The sequence below is a fragment of the Sipha flava genome, unplaced genomic scaffold (assembly GCF_003268045.1).
Source record: "Sipha flava isolate LNK unplaced genomic scaffold, YSA_version1 176_pilon_pilon, whole genome shotgun sequence".
Classification (NCBI taxonomy): domain Eukaryota; kingdom Metazoa; phylum Arthropoda; class Insecta; order Hemiptera; family Aphididae; genus Sipha; species Sipha flava.
In genome coordinates this window covers 1598477-1618024 of record NW_020272062.1, presented here as the reverse complement: position 1 = coordinate 1618024, position 19548 = coordinate 1598477, and the positions used below count along the sequence as shown (strand labels likewise).

At 31.0% G+C, this 19548-nt stretch overlaps 1 protein-coding gene and 1 pseudogene across 2 annotated transcripts in view; one reads left to right on the top strand and one right to left on the bottom strand.

Annotated features, from left to right (window-relative positions):
• Positions 1-19548, bottom strand: part of LOC112680301 (complexin) — a 239369-nt gene that overhangs the window by 185603 nt on the left and 34218 nt on the right. For both annotated transcript variants that reach the window (XM_025550352.1, XM_025550351.1), the window contains exon 3: positions 6490-6540. The gene's annotated coding sequence lies outside the window, so the exon portion shown is untranslated. The remainder of the gene's footprint in view (positions 1-6489; positions 6541-19548) is intronic.
• Positions 15102-16592, top strand: LOC112680407 (annotated as a pseudogene).

Genomic DNA, 19548 nt, shown 5'->3' with positions numbered 1-19548 from the left:
ATATATATATATATATATATATATATATATATATATATATATCCAATTTTTTTTATGAGGCTACAGTTTCTTTAAATTATATCTTAGTTACAACATATACATTTCATTAGCCTGAAGCACGATTCCGTTTGGTTACATATTAGTATTAAAAAGGAAGTTAATGTTTTATTTTTCAGTTAACAGTGTATACATATATAAGGTAGAAAAAAATAATATACAAGGAAAGAAAGAAAGAAATAATAAGTGGAGAGGAAGGAGGAAAAAAAAGGAAAAAATGTATTTATATTATATTTTTAACCACGGATACGAGATAAATAATTTTTAAATCCCTAAAATAACTCCATGTACAAATGAAATCCATGAGAATATAATTTAATAACAATTGCCAAATGAGGCTTGCCAACAACATTTAGTGGAATTTCATACGGTGCAGGTCAAATGACCTGGTAACGAACATCTCTGTGAATCGCAACCACTGTAATTCGCGTGATTTCGAATAGCGGTATTACAACGCAATGCGATACAATTGAGCTGTGTAATGTATATCCGACGACGACATAAAACTTTATATTAATTGGCTGGTTAATGAATACGTAACAATATACTTTTTGCCATAACAATTTTATCGAAGCCACATATCCGATAAGTTTTATATTTTTTTACGTCCCAATTAAATTTTACTACTAAATCCACACACGTGTAGTATACTACACCTATTAAAGTTTTGCGATACGTTTCGTGAAAAACTACTACAACATATATGTATATACATATATATATTGACATTACGATTATTGCGGTTCACTGTTTGTAATATGTGACGTATCAATCCTCCGAATTAATATCACACGATCTATAAATTTCCGTTATATATTTTTATACGTATGTCAGTATATACGGATGCTAGTGTGTATTCATACAGCTTAACTTACACATTAATATCTGTATAAATGAGATATGAAATGAATACATATGCGAACAATGTTCGATAGTTAAATTAACTATCAAAATTTTCAAGATTTATTAATGATATAATAATGTAATGATAAAGATTATGATGATAATGATGATAATGATGATGATGACGATGGCAAGAAAGTCGGTAAGCGTTCAAGAGTACAGAAATATGATCAACGAAAAACATATAAAATACGATTTATAATATGTATAGTATGAATTGCGTACGTTCAAAAACTCCCCCATCCCCAAGAAGTGACTTATTGTTTCTGGTCTAGCATGGTATTTCGAACGATCTATAGTATCAATCGTTGTGGTAGATATTTAAATAATATTCAGTCATTGTTATACGACGTTTAATCAAACAATAACCATTTTTACGAGTTTATCTATATGAAAGCTAAAATATGGCGAGTGTACGCATTTACTGTTCCTTATGAACATATGATATCATCGTTCCACGGTAATCGTATTTTACGCACTTTCCTAAGAATAACTAATTCAGATTGAATAAGTGAACAAACATTAATGTTACGACGTGATTATTAGAATTTCTGGAAAAGTAGAAAAAAAGTAATCGAAAGCGACGAAGCTACGACACTCAGATAGTGTTTATATTTGTATTGAGTAAACATAATAAAATAGTTATAATAATAACGTTATCGTTTTATGTGAAAACAAACGCTTGGGATAAACCCAAGGGTCTGTATGTAACAGGAGTAGGATGGATAGGTGAACAAACGAACAATGAGTTGTTTATGAAATATCATAAAAAACATACCGAAATTGAATATTTACGGACAGATTTAAAGGTCAAATGAATTTGGCGAGCGGGGAAATGCGAATTTATGAGCGCATCAAGAAGAAATGTCGGATGGAGGGTTTAAATATTATAATAATTATATATATGTCCATATCGCTCCCCACCACGACTTCGGTATCCAGTTAAAAATGCCTGTAGACGTCAAGAGGCTCGTATGCATGCTCATAATGATAAAAGTAATAATAATATGCATTCACGGGCCAACAGTTATCAACATAGAAGCTTCGATCGGACATTTATCAGGGAACAAGAAACATCAACTTGAAATTGATCATTTTTAAGACACAGAAAATGTGAAAATTCCTTCGTAACTACGTCCTTACGGTTTATTGTCGGCGAATGAATATTCATCGATTTCAAATCAATCACAAAAGACTAACTTCAGGGAGACACAGAACAGGGGGCCTTTCCCTCTCCCCCAAAAAAAATTATTCAGACCCGAGCAATATTTTTATTTTTTTCCCCCCCTTCCCCATAAACTATGGAATGATCGTTGCCGTTATTATAATAATTATTATTGATATTATCCCTGCACGTCAAAATGGGCAAATGCAGCGGGAGGAAACGATGACGGTCGCAGGTATGCATTAATGCCAGGGGTAGATTTGCGTGCGACCGTGAGGATGGTGATGGGTGGAAAGCATCGGATAAAACACACGTCCGGCGAACGAGAAAAAGCCGTCGTCGGACAACCAGCGTCGGGAGAGGTGGCGGCGATTCCATTAAAATGTCAGTTTCCGTCGGAAAACAATGACGCAGCGTATGAAATTCATCATCCGAAGCGCGATGTGTCACTACTGCTTCACCTACTACTACTACTACTACTATAACTATCACGATATACTGATGTCGCCACCCGATCCCTAATCCTTCCCGCCACACCTTGTTTAACCTGCACCCCGACTAAAAACGGCAACGAATGTGCGACGGGCGACGAGAAAAACTCTTGAAATCCATTATATACTTGTATCATATTGTTTATGCGAGGAGTGACTGGGAGAAAGAGTGAGAGAGAAAGAGAAAGAGGGAGCCATATATACATCGTTTGCCACTTTTACCGTGTCTGAAACGATCGGCTTAATGATTTTTTATTTTTATTTTCCAATCCCTAACTCCTCCCTCTCCCTGAACTAAACTACCTGCAGCCACCCAGGAAGTATAGCACTGCACTCTCATAAAATAATATATTATAGTTATTACACGCATGTTGTACGTGCGTGCTAAAGAGTAAATGTAGTAAAACCTAGATGTGTGCTTGTATTTTTTGGAACTCAATTTTTTATTTCTTTTTTAAAACCTGTGAAACAGGTCACCACACATACACTAATGTCATTACAGCGTTCTACCATCGTCATCGTCCTGTTATAGAATGTTGTATTTATTATCATCCTCAATCTTGTATTCTCTAAAATCACGAACCCTTGATACATTATACTCGACCTAGTGTACACCACTATATTGTCGATATTAAAAACAGTCCGTTATACTACACTACTACTGGACACGTAAGACGCCTCTATACCTCATTACTAACAAAGTTTTATTACTTGTATACAGATCATCACCAACATTACGCACAACATTTAGATTCTATGTTAAAGATTTATCATGTCATGTCATGTCAGAGGGAAATAAAAAAAAATACAAACGAAGTACGAATATACTCCGAGTGAGTGATTCTTAGCACTTTTAATAGTCAATTCAAACTTCAGGATTAAATTATGGTCATATTATTCAGTGTATTCATAGTATATAGTTGTAAAATATAATATATTGTATTTATACAAATATACAATGTATATGGACACATTATATATCATATAATATTTTTAATATGTATATTTCTCATGTTATACGTTATTACTTTCTATATGAACGTCAGGAGAAATCGACCGTGTATCAAACAAATTCGCTGTAGTTCGATTTAACGACCTGTTGAACTATTACACAACTATTACATATCTACAGCAGAGTACATTTTAAAGAGATTGGTAAAATGAAGGTTATGTATAATGTTTAAATCGAAAATTATCTACGGCAATCAAAAACGAATGTTGAATTGATAATAATTTTAGGAGATAAAAGTAAAAATTTGGGCTGATAAAATGATTATATTAAAAAATATAAATTTCAAACCAAGAATTTTACTTTATTTAAGAGATTAGTATTGATTACTTAAGATCATAATATTTTTACGTTTAACCAAAAATAAACCACTACATACACGATTTCAAATATTTAGCATTTTATAAGTATTATTATAATGAAACACAATAAAATCCATTTAGTTAAGGTGTGAATTTTACACAATATGATGTAATATATATATTTATATATAATATGGTTGTTTTTAAATAACATTTATAATATTTTTTTATAACTTAAAAAAAAATTCAAATCGACACATTAGAGATGATAAGTACCATTTATGTTCTATCTTCAATCGATCAGCCCTTTCAGCTACACTATTTTTTATCATCCGAAAAAAATTTAACTGAGATGAAAAATCACACACCATTAGAAAACCAATACATTTCTCGAAGCGTTTGAATAATGTCTACGCATAAATAAAAAGGTTCGAACGTGGAATATTTGACGAGATAGCTGTCAAGTAAACTAATGTGAGAATATTTGTGTAATGACTTTAAAAATGGTCTATGTCGCCGGAAGTAATTATCACGTTTAAATATTTATCTAAATATATATATATAGGTAAGATAAATTGAAATTCCCATCGGAAAATAAATTAGAGAAATATAGCCGACCGGTTCATTAGACAAATTCAATATTATACGTCTAAAGTCAAAACTTGTGCGAACGTCTACGAATTACACTACTAATGCGTGCCTACCGAAGGCTTTTTATTTTTTCGTCATCGCACCACGTCGAATCGTCTTTGCACACTATCCATGATTTCAATGGTAAATGTCATCTACGAGCTCTTACGCTCGTCATAATTCATCTCGCAGACGTTGAGACAGCGGTAATGAGAACGATCACAAGTTATTAGTTCACCGGCTGAGCGGCGAATAATTTCATGACGTTCGTACAATTAAGTCGATATACACGAACGTTTCCAAGCGCAGTGATCCGTTAGTTTCAACGAAATCTCAGGTTATTAACTACCTTGTCCTCGATCTCGGTGCTCCCTCGAGTGTTTTCCGTGCTCTACGTACATATTTCGTAATGATCGCGGACTCGATGACGGGAGCGCAAAATATTTGCCGCATTATACATAGCGAACTTTAGGGATATACGACATACAATGTACGATTTTCGGAGACCAATCGACAAACTACACAGACTGCAAATCGTAATCTAATGATTTACTCTAGAGCTATGTGAACGTGTCAATGCGATCGATAAAGGTTTGCATACATCAACTTGCATGACATATCGAGTGAGGGGTGGTAGGAAGATATCATTTTAAGGTTAAGAATTATCATGACAACGAACAAAGCGCTAACTCTGATCCGATAGCATAATTAATGTTAAAAAAATATTGAAAATAATAATAATAATAATGTGTAAACTAATATTTCGGATATGTATAGGATTAGGCTGTATAATCTACTTATTACGAGCAAGTGTATTAAATATTGATTTTTATTATAACTAATAATATGACTCGGTGTATAAAATAAAATAAAATAACTATATACGACCCCGTAATGCATAAAATTGTCAACATAAATTATGTAAAAAAAAACTCGTACACTATATGCACGTATATTTCTGAAATCCCGATTTGAATGCATTATACTCAAATTACGTTATAACTGCATGCGTATTCGATGAACACTCGAATTACTTAACAGAACGCTAATACGTATGCGAGTACATGATATATATATCCTTACGCTTATTCAAAAACAACACATTTTACTTTATGGGACACGTGACACTTTGCAATACATTTAGATCAGCTCTGAAAAAATACGGGATGAAATTCATAACTATTTCTCTTAAAACCCGTACCAAATAAATATTTCCGTATTTCATTGAATATTGACATAACAATGCCGAAAAACGAGTTCGGCAGACAACAATAGTCTATCATAGCGTTACAATATACATTTATATCATGTTGTTGATGTTACTATTATAATAACAGTCGTTACCGTCTTATTGCCGTCGTTGCTATCACTTTAGATTTTGAGTGGAACAAGAGATTCAGATTTTGTAAAAATATATGCATTATTTACTACTTGAAAAATATTTTTCAAAGTAGTAACAAAGCCCAGAAAGTTTCAATAGTATCTCGATCAATTGTGAAAACCAACTAAGTTTGCGCTTCGGACAACAGATTCCAAATAATTTTTATTAAAAACAAAAAAAAATGGTGTACGTCTGACAAGAATGGCTTTGCGTTTTTCAAATATAAATATTGTATTATATTTGAAATTCAATAAATAATACAAAAATATTTAGATAAAAATGAAAATAAATAAATAAAATTATATCTTATATTTTTCTTCGAAAAAAAAAAGATTTAAGAAAAAAAATAATTAACTTAATATCATTGTTGCAAGTGTATAACATAAGTATCAACAGGTATCATCAATGGATTTATTTCTTTAAATATTTAACATCCTTTTTATTATTCCTTAAGATAAATAATACCTATACTCTCAACTTATTTACTAATCCACTTAACTGTATATAAATGTATGAACTTAAAGTTTAAAAATAAAAATAAAAACACTTACCTCAAGAAAAATAGACTTTTGTGTTTATCTTCAAATGTATCGCTTAATAACCTGAAAAAAAACAAATTCTTGTTAGCTCATAGTCCGCGAAAATTCTGTTTTTACTGTACGCTGTACATACATCGTACAATCATCGTAATTTTATTTGCAATTTATACTAAATAAATATCAGCATGCAAAAATAAATAAATAAATAAATGTTTTCATGAACATTCGCACTCGTTTTGTATTTTTAGTGAACATCGGGTAGTAAATCATAAACCATATACACCATATAAATCTTCGTAATCATGCGGGAGGTCTCGCGTTACATAACATAGTTGGAGAATCTTTTCATCTACGAAACGATCGTGAACTCAAGATCCATGAACATGACAGGCCGAACGAAACACGACCATGATAAACCAGCCCTGCAAAACGATAAAAGTCGAAGCGTACGCAACGACCACGCCGAAAAGCGATTATTTGCTCGGGACTGAGAGTCGGACATAATGTGTAACGACGTTACAGCGTTCGAAGCGTTATTTTCGTATGGTTCGATTGCCTTGTCCAGGGTCGGTCCAACCGAGTTTCGAATCCTAAATTGTATGTTTCTGGTCAGAATGTATAGTTAGTGTAGGGGAGGGAGGCGAGAGAAAGAGAGAGAGAGAGAGAGAGAATTTAAGCCACTTCAAGTTAAGAAACAACAAGGTTGTGTGAGTGTTTTAACATCGATTTCGTTGATCCATAGATATGTTACAACGGAATAGAAAAAAAAAACTAAAAACGTCGATGCGTGTTACACTTGTGTACTCGGAAGGAAAATAATTAAAAATGTACTGTCCTATATTTATTTATCATTTTGTTCTTAATGCTAACATTGTATATATCAGTAAGACGAAAATGTAGACTCATTATGATGATTTTGATTCAACAGTAAATAATAACTAGGAACCGGATTTAAATGTGCAAAAAAATCCTCAAAATATGCTATATAATATGTATTTATTTTTAAATATGTACTTAAATATTCACTTAAAATGTTATTTAAAATTATGTACAAATATTTTAAATCTATTATAAATGTAAAAATAAGTATTAATTTAATACGGTACTAAAAATAGTATAAAAAAAGCTTTTGAAATATTTTGTCGTCGTTACTTGAATTCTATATTATTTATCTATACATCGTGTGTTCACCAATTTAGGGAACACTAAATTTCTTGGCTGGATTATGTTGGAATAAATCGAATTTTTTATTTTTTTATAAAAGCTAGTGGTATATAAAGACACATTTTCAGATACATTTCAAATTTTTAACCCTCTCAGTACACGCATGCGCAATGCAACTTATTTTTTTTTTAATAGCAACGGGTATTTTTGATACTAAATTCAGATAGAATGAATTTTTTTAAGTCATTTTGACCAATTAACCGTGGCTCTAAAATCAAAATTGACTGAATGAGAACCATTTAAATTTTAATAAATAATACATTTTTACAATTCATTATAAAATGCACAAAACCATGTAATCAATTTTAATTGAATAATTATACATCGACATTATGTTAATCTTTATAATAAAACGTATAAAAAAAAAAATACGTAAAAATATTCAAAAAGTAACCAATAACAAATAATTATAAATGGTTTTATGCATTTTATAATGAATTGTAAAAATATGTTATTTATTAAAATTTAAATGGCTCTCAATCAGTCAATTTTGGTTTTAGAGTCATGGTTAATTGGTCAAAATGACTTAATAAAATACAGTCTGTCCGAATTTGATATCAAAAATACCAGTTGCTATTCAAAAAAAATTAGTTGCATTGCGTATGCGCGTTTCGAGAGGATTAAAGATTTGAAATTTATCTGAAAATTTGTATTTATATACCACTAGTTTGTAAAAAAAAATTCGATTTATTCCACCACAATCCAGCCGACAAATTCAGTGTTCCTTAAATTGGTATACACATGGTATATATATTTATGTTGTATTTAACTATAATATGAGATATAAGTATGTAATCTTATTTTGGGAAATAACCACCGGTCGCAATTTTATCGATATTATGTGGCTGTGAACGTAAAAATACGTCGAAAACGAATACATGTGCTATTAATAATAATACGCACTAAAAAACTACAAATATGCATTGAATATGCATTTAATAGGCAAAAACGTTGAAATATGCAAAATATGCAAAATAAAATTAGTGTTATTTTAATAAGAAAGATCTAAATCGGGGACAACAATGCTCATCAAATTTCAAAAAGCTTATTCCAATACGAGTACATATATGCATTTGCATATAAATCCACTCCCTAATAATAACTATAAAACGTGTACTTAGTCTAATTCTGATGCTCGATGCAAATTATTACACCATTATCAAATCGAATTATCTCATTTTTTAGCTGTTAATGTATTTTAAATTTATTCATCTACCTCTTTAGACCTAAATTAATTAATTTTGCATAATTGCACCGTCATAATTTTCTAATTTCATAATTTCCTAGATTTTCAAATAAGGCTTATGATTAATTGATTTATATTGAGGTTCTCTTCAATCGAATAGCGCATCTGCAAGAACACTCATTTGCCTTCCCTACAGCTGAATTTGGTACGTCATGTGCAGACTTCGAAGCGAAAGTCAGCACTAACTCAGAGGATGAATAAAGGTCTTGAAGGCCGTTAGTTTCCTCACCGAAAATAGAAATAAAATCCTTCTGGAGAGTTAAGTATTTAATAATTTAAGAAATCTTGCGTACATATAGCCTTCGGATTTCTAACGACAACAGATCAAAGAATTTTTCTGAAACTAGCTAGTGATCATGAGAGAGTCGAACTAAAATGAACATCCCCTAATTGGTATGAAAAAATCTTATTCTTCGAAAATGCGAACAAGTTTCGACAGTGACTATTATTGCCATGTCATCATGGCGTGACAACAGTAATATATATTATGTATCAAAACGTATTACGGATACGTCACTTTTCATAAGCAGGGATAACCAGGGTGGATGGAAAGAATGTAGATACATTTAAGAGATTTCCCAAGCGTTTGATATAGTATAATACATATGATGACGAAGCGCAACAGCAGCCGTTGTTTTCGATCAAAGGGAGTGGAATCGTAGTAATAATTAGTGAAGCAACTGGTGATGCATAAAGCACTATTATTAACCCCATCTGCCACGCCGTTCTGACATCTTGCCACACCATATAGTTTCATATATTTATACGTTACATGCATTGGTGTTTTTCGTCTAAAGGATTCAATACAAAATAGAGTCTTAGAAATACGCAAAATCAAAGATTATTTCTCTCTATACACTTTCTCTCTCTCTCTCTCTCTCACTCTCTCTCTCTCTCTCTATCTCTCTCTCTGTCTCTCTTTCACTCTTTATATTTCTATGTATCTCCAATCATTAGAGATGACGTTGTACATCGGCAGTGTTGAAATAAAATGCATATAAATACTTATTTAAAAACATAAACCTTAACCCTTAACCCACACATTAGTTGGCTCAATAGTGATTTAAGGGAGAGGGGTGATACGGATGACACCTCCATCAATCGATGAGTTTGTGTTGGTATTTGCTATATATTTACTAAGATGAAATTACAAAAATTACATAGAAACATAGAACTTATGATTTGGCTACATTACATTGATGATTATTATATTAAATAAATAATGTTTTTTAATCCCTAATATATTTTTTAATATTGATTTATGTGTCAAAGACCATAACGTTTATATTAGATGCATTAATTGTTTTTTATCAACTCTCAGAAAACAATCTAGGATCTTTTTGGGAAGGGGTTGTAAAATAAATATAGCCCCACCCTTCTTTTTAGTGGGCTTTTATTTATCTTCTATCTACCCTTTCCCTCTAGAGTTAAGTCAAACACGCCTTTGAGTTGGCAGCCTTTAACGGGCGCTCATCACCTTCAGAGATAGCAACAACGGGAAAAAAAATGACGTGAAGCGGTAATTTTCGAACGAGTGCTTTCAGTACGTTTGGTTTTCGATTAAAAAGAAGGACGAGAATAGAAACGATCGGTGTGATCGCGATCTGGCACCACGACGAAAAGATGCGATGACATTTTCAACCAAGCGAGAGTGGTCGTAGTCCGCGATGTGGTAACAACCGGACGAGTTTGTTATGTAGATGCATGCGCACATGGCCGTCGGTAAAATGGGGCGTGAAATAATATAGCGACACATCGTAACGATCTCGACCAATGACTACTTAGCTGATTAAACGGATGCGGCGCAACGTACGGGTTACATGCGGTTACGTGAGGTTACGTGCGGTTACAGGTAGATTATATAGGTATACCGCAATGGTGTGTACGCGCGCCACCCCCGACACGCGATGCGTTCGCGTATAATTTAACACGCACGAGCCCGGGATTTCGAAATTACTAGCGCGGCTTCAGATGGGGCGCTGACAATTTTTCACCCCGGCCCGTTCGACTCGATATTATCGTCACCCAGAGGTGTTTGCGATTCGACTTACGCCACATTCTCTCTCTCACCATTACGACCACTCGCAAGTGAGTTCTTCCTCCGTCACCGAGACACTCGTAATTGAGGTTTCAACCCTCGTCCGTGCGGGAACGTGCGACGCCGCTTCGTTTAATTAGCAGTATCTGCGGTGCTCGCAGTTATCTCTATACGGAAACGAGCGGATTGAATTACGGCTGCGAAAGACGGTGGTAATGGTGGTGAAAGCGGATGAACGCGCTTGAGTGGTGCGCAGGTCAAAGGTTATAATGCGTACACTGTACTGCTTGCTGTACCAATAGCATGACAACGGTATGCCCGTTACTAAGACGGTTCGACCGGACGAAAGATCCTCTCGTCTTCTGTTCGTCATCTTCTCCTCGTCCGATGCGTGTACGTTTCAAGGGTGTATACGTTCGACAGAAGATAATTGGCCCTTTAAAACGGATTGAGAAAAATAAAAGATAAAAATGTAAAGAGCGTACGAAGGTTTTCAAAAATAATGACCCTAGGAAAAACATGTAGTCTCATTATCGTAATATAATTGTATGTACGATATTTTGTTATGTTTCATTAATCTTCGATAGTTAATAGTTTTCTTCTTTCAAAGATCATTCCGTTTTCTTTCTAGAATTTAAAATTAATACAATTACATTTGCTCTCTAGTAATACGAATTATTTTTCGCGCAGCACGAGCACAACCAACGAAATACGGTCTCTAAATATCACGTGCAATACAATTTCCTAGGCCTGTGCCGATATGTCGATTTATCATTTTTTTATACTCGATAGTATCGATTGATCGATATAAATAAAAAATTAATATATATCGATACTATCGATATTCGATACATTGATAGCAGTGATAACTGATGCTATTTTTCTTTAACAGACTACAATACTACAGTAAAAATAGTAACATTTACCGACGAAGTTATGCCTCACATGGCACACAAATACACTATGCATACACGTGTTTCACCCTACCGTATGTTCAAATCCTACAGCATCCAACTCCCCCCCCCTCTAACGTCCAAATACCCAATAGCCTAAGGTGCTGTGGGTTTAAAAAAAATGTGTTATCCGATAGTATTGATTATATCGATAGTATCGATTATTTCAATCCAATAATTGACTGTTGTACATGACGAATAAAATAATTTCGTAAAAACTAGGAATATACATTTTGTCTTTAAAATATATAGATTAATCAAAAGAATCAATTTTTTTTGACACTATTGACTATCAAGCCTAACGAATGACTATCGCGCAGGCCTACAATTTCCAAAGAAAATCATTTTGGAAAACATCGGAATAATAATTATTTTCATGCAACGTATTTATAGAAAGATAGATGTTTGGTACACGGTATTAAATATAATTTGTGTTGTATTATATTAAATTATGAGACCATGGATTTTTATTTGATCGTATTACGAATTAAAATAGAAACAAATCTTAATTATGAGACACTAATTAATAATGTTTCAGCAGCTTTTGTACAAACAAAACATAATTGCATATTCAATAACATTATTAGTCTTCAATGAACTAATAATTGTACTTAAATCTGTTGAAATGTATGTAGGAAAGAAAATCGAATAATTTTAACTAAGATTTATAATGATTAATAGCTTAGTGCAACATCTAGATTTTGAACTTATTAAATTAGATAGTGGGTGGATTATTGATTAAAAAATATTTTGAAATGAAATAGTGTATACGTAAATCATTGTTGGACTAGTATTAAAATGTTAAATTTGCATTCACAATATGTAAAACAATATTTCAAATTTAAGGTAATCAGATTTTAAACGGAAAACGAATTATTTGTTTCCGGTTTGAACACACGAAGAATCGTTAAATACTTCACAATCATTCTAATGTCATCCGGTTTCAAATTGATAAAGAAAAGAGGCAGCATATTTAACAGAAACAGAAAAATAAAAGACAAGAGATAAACATAATAAAAAAAAAAACTAACTTTATAGGACATCTGCTAATCAGATTTGCATTACGACTTATTGAAAATTACCTAATATAGAAGACCACTTATCTCATCTAAAATAACATGAAGATTTGTAAGTATAATAATTATACTAATATTATAATTATTATAATTTTTTTTTCTCTCGATGTTTTATAACTATTTACAATCCCTTCCATAATAAACGCATGCCATATTATTGTTGGAAATACATCGATAATACATTAGAACCGAATTTTGGGTAGAAACCGACAGTTTGGGAGATGCTAGAATGAAACTGAATAATAGGAAGGTATCGGTAGCAGCAACCATTCATCGGTGACGGCCGAGTTTTTCCATTTTTTTGTCACTACTACCCATACTGTCATTTGACGTGTCGCTACAACAGTGAGAGCGAGAAAGATTAAAAGAAAGAAAGTGAAAGAGAGAGTAGGGAGATAAACAGCCGTAAGGAATCAGCTGCATACAACATACCACCCTGTACGACAAGATAATGACGGTAGCGAAGAAGAAAAAGAAAAAAAGAGATCTCGACAATGGAATCTGCTCAGTTGCCTCCGGCATCAAAAAAAAAAAAAATAAATAAAATAAAATAAATAAATAAATAATAATAAAAATAAATAAAAAACGCTTTTTAAAGTGTCAACCTCCCGTGTTGGCGTTGTACTTTTCCCAGTTGTAGTATACCAAAAACGATGCTTTGAATATCGACAAAAAATACATATCTTACAAACATTTCTTTATCTCACATTTGATTCAAAACCAACACATTTCCTTGATCCATGCATTGGTCCGGTATATCAGAAGATTCGAAGTATTTGAAATTATTCAGCCTTAAACGTTTAAATCTATCTCCTTTATTTAAAACATTAAACCTGGATATTTATATAATGTTTTAAAAAATTCGATTCTACTTTATTTGAATAGAAAAAAATTTTAATGCATTTTTTTTTTTTTACATACATGTCATCGAATGATAACTTATTGAACTTCTAAATTTGTTACATAGCATTGTTACTTTCATATATATTAAGACCTAAGTAAATAATAGAACAAAAATATAAATGAACGAAAACCTATTGAAATAAAGCATATGAATTAGTCATATATTATTCAGTTTTTTCTTTTCTTTCGAAAAATATTTTTTCGTATTATCAATGTTTTAGATAAAAACATGGATACTGATGATAAATAATTTAAAAAAATTAAATTTTAATTAAATTTTTTAATAATTTTTTTTTTTTACTTTTATAATTATTATACAAGTAACTTTCTATATTAATTTAATTGTAATTAAATAGTTGGACCATATCATCTATATGATATGTTTTTATAAATAATTGAGTTTAGCTCAAAAACATTTAATGAATGCACGTTAATTCATAATTGATTAAAATCGTTAATATATTATGCATACTCAAATACTCGCATACTTAAACCTTTAAATCAGTGATTCCCAACCTAGGGGGTACGCCCCCCTTAGGGGGCGTATACACATCGATGGGGAGGCGTAAGCAGTCATCACAAAATTAATTTTTATTTATCAAATTTTATTATATTAAAAATTAAAAGAAAAAATGAAAAATTAATAAAGACTGGTTATCGTTATAGATTATAGAATATAGGGTCGATAAAGTCGATAAAGTAATTGATAAAGATTACAAGAATTTAGCCATAGTGCATGGTCCACATCGTCCGTAAATTAATCAGTATGATAAGAGAAAGCCAGGGGAAAAAACTATTAGATTAGTTTAGACGCGATTTAGTTTTATTTTGCAGTTGCTCAGTGTCGTAGTACGTAGTCGTCGCGAATGCACATATATCAAAGTAATGGCTCCTCCGAAAATAAGAACGTATATCGATGATTATGTCAAATTTGGTTTTACGTTTATTGAAAAAGATAGTGTCCAAAAGCCTCAGTGTGTTATTTGTCACGTTTTAAGTAACGTTGCCCTCCGACCTAGTCGACTAGAATGACATTTAACCAAAGCTTATCCGATGCTAAAAGGAAAACCTAAAGAGTTTTTTGTTGCTAAAAAAAATTCTTTAAGTAAAATGAAAATGACCATACCGGAGAGTTTCAACAGAATAATGAAAAAATTGTTGAAGCCTCATATCACATCGCCTTTATGGTGACTCAGCAAAAGAAACCCCATACCTTGGGTGAAACATTAATTAAACCTAGCATACTTAAAGCTGTTGGAATAGTACTTGGTGAAGAAAGCAAAAGGAAAAAAAGCTCAAATATCTCTTTCAGATAATACAGTGAAACGACGTATAGATGAATTAGCTTTAGACATTAAAAATGAGTTGATTCATAAATTAAAACATTCCGTATTCTTTGCAATCCAATGTAATGAATCCACTGATGTGGCAAATTGTTGCCAGCTATTAGTTTACTGCCATTTTATAAATGAACAGTCCATCGCAGAAGAACTTCTATTTTCCCAGGCTTTAAATTCCACCTCAAAAGGCAGCGACGTTTTGTCTGCCATTGACATATTTTTTGATCAGAATGGTTTGTCTTGGAAAAATGTTGTTTCTGTACAGATGGTGCTCCTGCAATGCTAGGGTCAAGATCGGGTTTTGTAAGCCTAGCAAAAAATAAAAACCCGTCAATAATCGGTTCTTATTGTGTAACACACCGACAAGCTTTAGCTGCAAAAACGCTGCCATCTGAACTTAAAAATGTACTTGAAGTATGTATAAAAGTTGTTAACACCATCAATAGCAGTGCACTTAACTCACGTCTTTTTAAGATTCTTTGTTCAGAGCTGTCCACGGAACATTCTGTTTTATTATTCCATACAGAGGTTCGTTGGTTATCCAAAGGGAATATGTTTGAACGTTTGTACGAATTAAAATCTGAAGTGGAAATTATGCTTTTACAATTAGGAAAAGACTATCTTCGTGAGAATTTTACCGATGAAAACTTCACATTCTACTTTGCGTACCTAGTAGATATTTTTGAAACTATAAATAACCTAAATCTCAAATTACAAAAGGGGAATACGAATATTATAACCACCAAAGATTCTATAAACTCATTTCTAGAAAAGATACAGCTGTGGAAACGCCGAGTAAACAAAGAGACTCCTAATTTTTCGTCTTTCCGTCGATTGAACGAACTTATCTCTGATGAGGAAGAATCTATTTGTCTTATTGGATTGAAAAGTATAGTGATTGAACATCTTGACTGTTTGACTGATGAATTTATGCGATATTTTCCGGATTTTTCTAACGAAAGTTGGAGATATACGCTAACAAGTTGTCCATTCAGTGCTAACGTAGACACATTGCCGGATACATTTCAAGAGCAGGCAATCGAGCTGAAGAATGATTCACGTGCAAAAATTGATTTTAACAGTGGCAGCTCTTTGGAAAAGTTTTGGATAAAATACCAACCCATTTATCCTGAAATTTCAAATGAAGTCTTACAAGTCCTTGTACAATGTCCATCGACTTATTTATGTGAATCTGGATTCTCCAACTTGGCCATTATAAAAACCAAACATAGAAATCGCTTGGATGTCGAATCTGACTTGAGGTATTCTTTATCAAACATCGAGCCGAACTTTAAAAAATTGTCCAAAGAAAAGTATTTTCAGCCTTCACATTAAATGTTAATTTTTATTATACATTCTATTATTTATATTTTTTACTAATTTATTATAATAATTACTCACATCAATTTATAAGTCCACTATAATACTATATTATTTACAATTATTTATATTTTATAATTACTATCATCAATAAAAAAGTAGTCTTTCCGAATATTATATAGTTTATTTGTAAAATGTAAATTATAATTTTTTCAATTTATAAGTGATGGGGCGTGAGATTTTTGAAAATCTACAAAAAGGGCGTAGAATAAATAAGGTTGGGAACCACTGCTTTAAATAAACAGATTTTTAATAAATTAATTATAATTAGACATTTTTTTAAAACAAAAAAAAAAACTGTTTATATACATTCTATTATTTTTGATAATAATTTTTTTTTTTGTGTCAGAACACTTTTTGACCGATTCTACCTTTAAACTGATATTATATCAAACAACCCCAGATGTCACAGGTTTATGAACTAGTATAAAAACAAATTAAAAAACCATACAATTAAAGGAGATGAAATTATGTGTGACTACTACCTTCACCAAAATTCTATTGATATCGACCAACGGACCCATATATAAACCATGTATTGTATTATATTACACTCTTTATATCACCCTTTATCATATATATATATATATATGTTTTATATAACATATTTATTAACTGACACCGGTGATTATTTATTTTATTTTATTTTCTGGTCTTTCGCAAACTGTGTACGGAATTTCCTAATAAAAGCTGCTTTAAATCAAAAAGTTAAAAATTACGGTATCTTTTTAGTCTAACAATAAAATGTCTACATAAATTACAAATGTAATTTTAATTTCCTAAACGGTGGAATGCAGTAAAAAAAAAAAAAAAAAAAAATGTGCATATATTTAAAAATGTATTATTTTTTACAAAATTACATTTTTTGTTGTTCAATGTCCACCCGTATGACCCAACAGACTAATTTCATCCAGAGAACCCAAGATTCTGTGCAAAAGAAATTACTATTTCAAAAACACCAAAAATATACGCGAACAGTTTTAATCATTTTCTAATATGATATATATATAGGTACCTACTTCATAAATGGTGATACAAACTCTTTTATATATCGTGATGGTTACGGGTGCTTCTAAAAAAAAAAAAAAGATTGAAATAATTGAAACACTTGGGCAAATTGATAAGACGAAAGAAGATAAGTCTGTCTCTCTGGAGATCGTTTATAAGCGTGACGATAGAAAATAGAGACTGTCGAAGGCATAAAGATTGATCGACGTTTACCTATCCACAAGTTTCACATCTGTATACTAGTATTCTTCTCGTAGATATTTTTCATGATACATAAGTAGTAAATTTCTCAACTTTAAAAATGTTACGAAAAAAGTCGATTAAAGGAAACGATATCAATAGATCTTTCAAAAAATATATTCTCCTACATAAAAACAACATATCATTAACGATTCTAATTTTACTTTCACTTTTATAATATCAATGTCAATTTTATATGAATATTAATGGTTCGGTTAAACGTTGACTAAGTTTTTAATTAGCAAAACCAATAGATATTTTCTTTAAAATGCATAATTTGGTTGTAAAGTTACAAAAATCATATTTAAAACACAACATTTACTATATTCGAAATATTCAACGATAGCGGAAAACTTTAAACATTTAATCTTATAATTTATACGTGTAGAGTTACTCTACTTAAGTATATTATGGTATTATAATAATATACATTGAGGATAATAATAATGTAAATTTGATGATGATGTAACAAAAATATATTGTTTTGCATTAACTATAAGTAAAATGGTACGCTGTTGAAAAATTGAAATTGCAGCCAATAACATACGATATTTTACTAAGTTTTAATTGTTTTAGAGTTAAATAAGATAGTCGTTAAATTCAATTGAATTACATTTTGAAACAAAAGAAATTTACTGAATCAGCAAAAGAAACATAAATACTTACTATATAACTTGTGTGTATAAATATGTAAATGTAGTAATCTGTAGGAATAATACGACTATGTTAAGCCAGTATACATTTGTGTCTCTTGTAAAGTTATAAAAAACTTAATGGAATGACAAAAACTAGACTCTTACAATTGTGAAATGAAAACGTTCATTATTATAGGGTATTAAAATTAAAAAAATATAAGTATTAAAAACAAGAAACATTGCTACTACAAAATCTTAAAATGAATTCAAACAACAAGATTTTCAAAAGAAAACGAAAACTAGAGTGCTCACTTCTTTTGCTTTTTACAAATTCATATCATATATTTTTTAGTGTCAGACTCAAAAACTAAAAATAATTTAATTTTTTAGTATAAAAAGTGAAGAAAAACACTAAAGTTTTATCAAAATGAAGTTACTTATTAAAAACAAAATATTTTATTTTATAAAATATTGAATTACATTTATTCATGAATTTGGATTTATAATATTTCAATGTTTCGTGGATTTCATTGATTATTTAAAAAAGAGTTAATTAATATATTACAGTCCAGTTTTTTATTATATATATATTTAAATTAAATTAAATATTTATCAATATTTATATAATAAATAAAATAGAAACAATCAATAGAAATTAATAATAAAACATTTTGAGCATTTTTACTTTCCTATAAGAGTTTTCCGAGAAAGAATACATTTTATTTTAAAACCAATATTAGTTATTAACTTTTCTCATGATTTATTTAAAATAAAACATTATAATTTTAATATAATTGCAATAAATCATCGCGTGAAAAATGTTTGATGATCGGAAAGATTTTGATTTCTAATTCTGAATTTATCTGGCAAACGTTAATTATTACAAAATAATACTACCTAACAACCTAAACCTATCACTACTAATTGTTTTTACGTTCCACATGCCATTGCAAAGTAATTGCCTTATTACCTCTCATAGGTGGAGATGTGTAATACTATAAAGGTGATTCATAATCTATTTTTTTAAT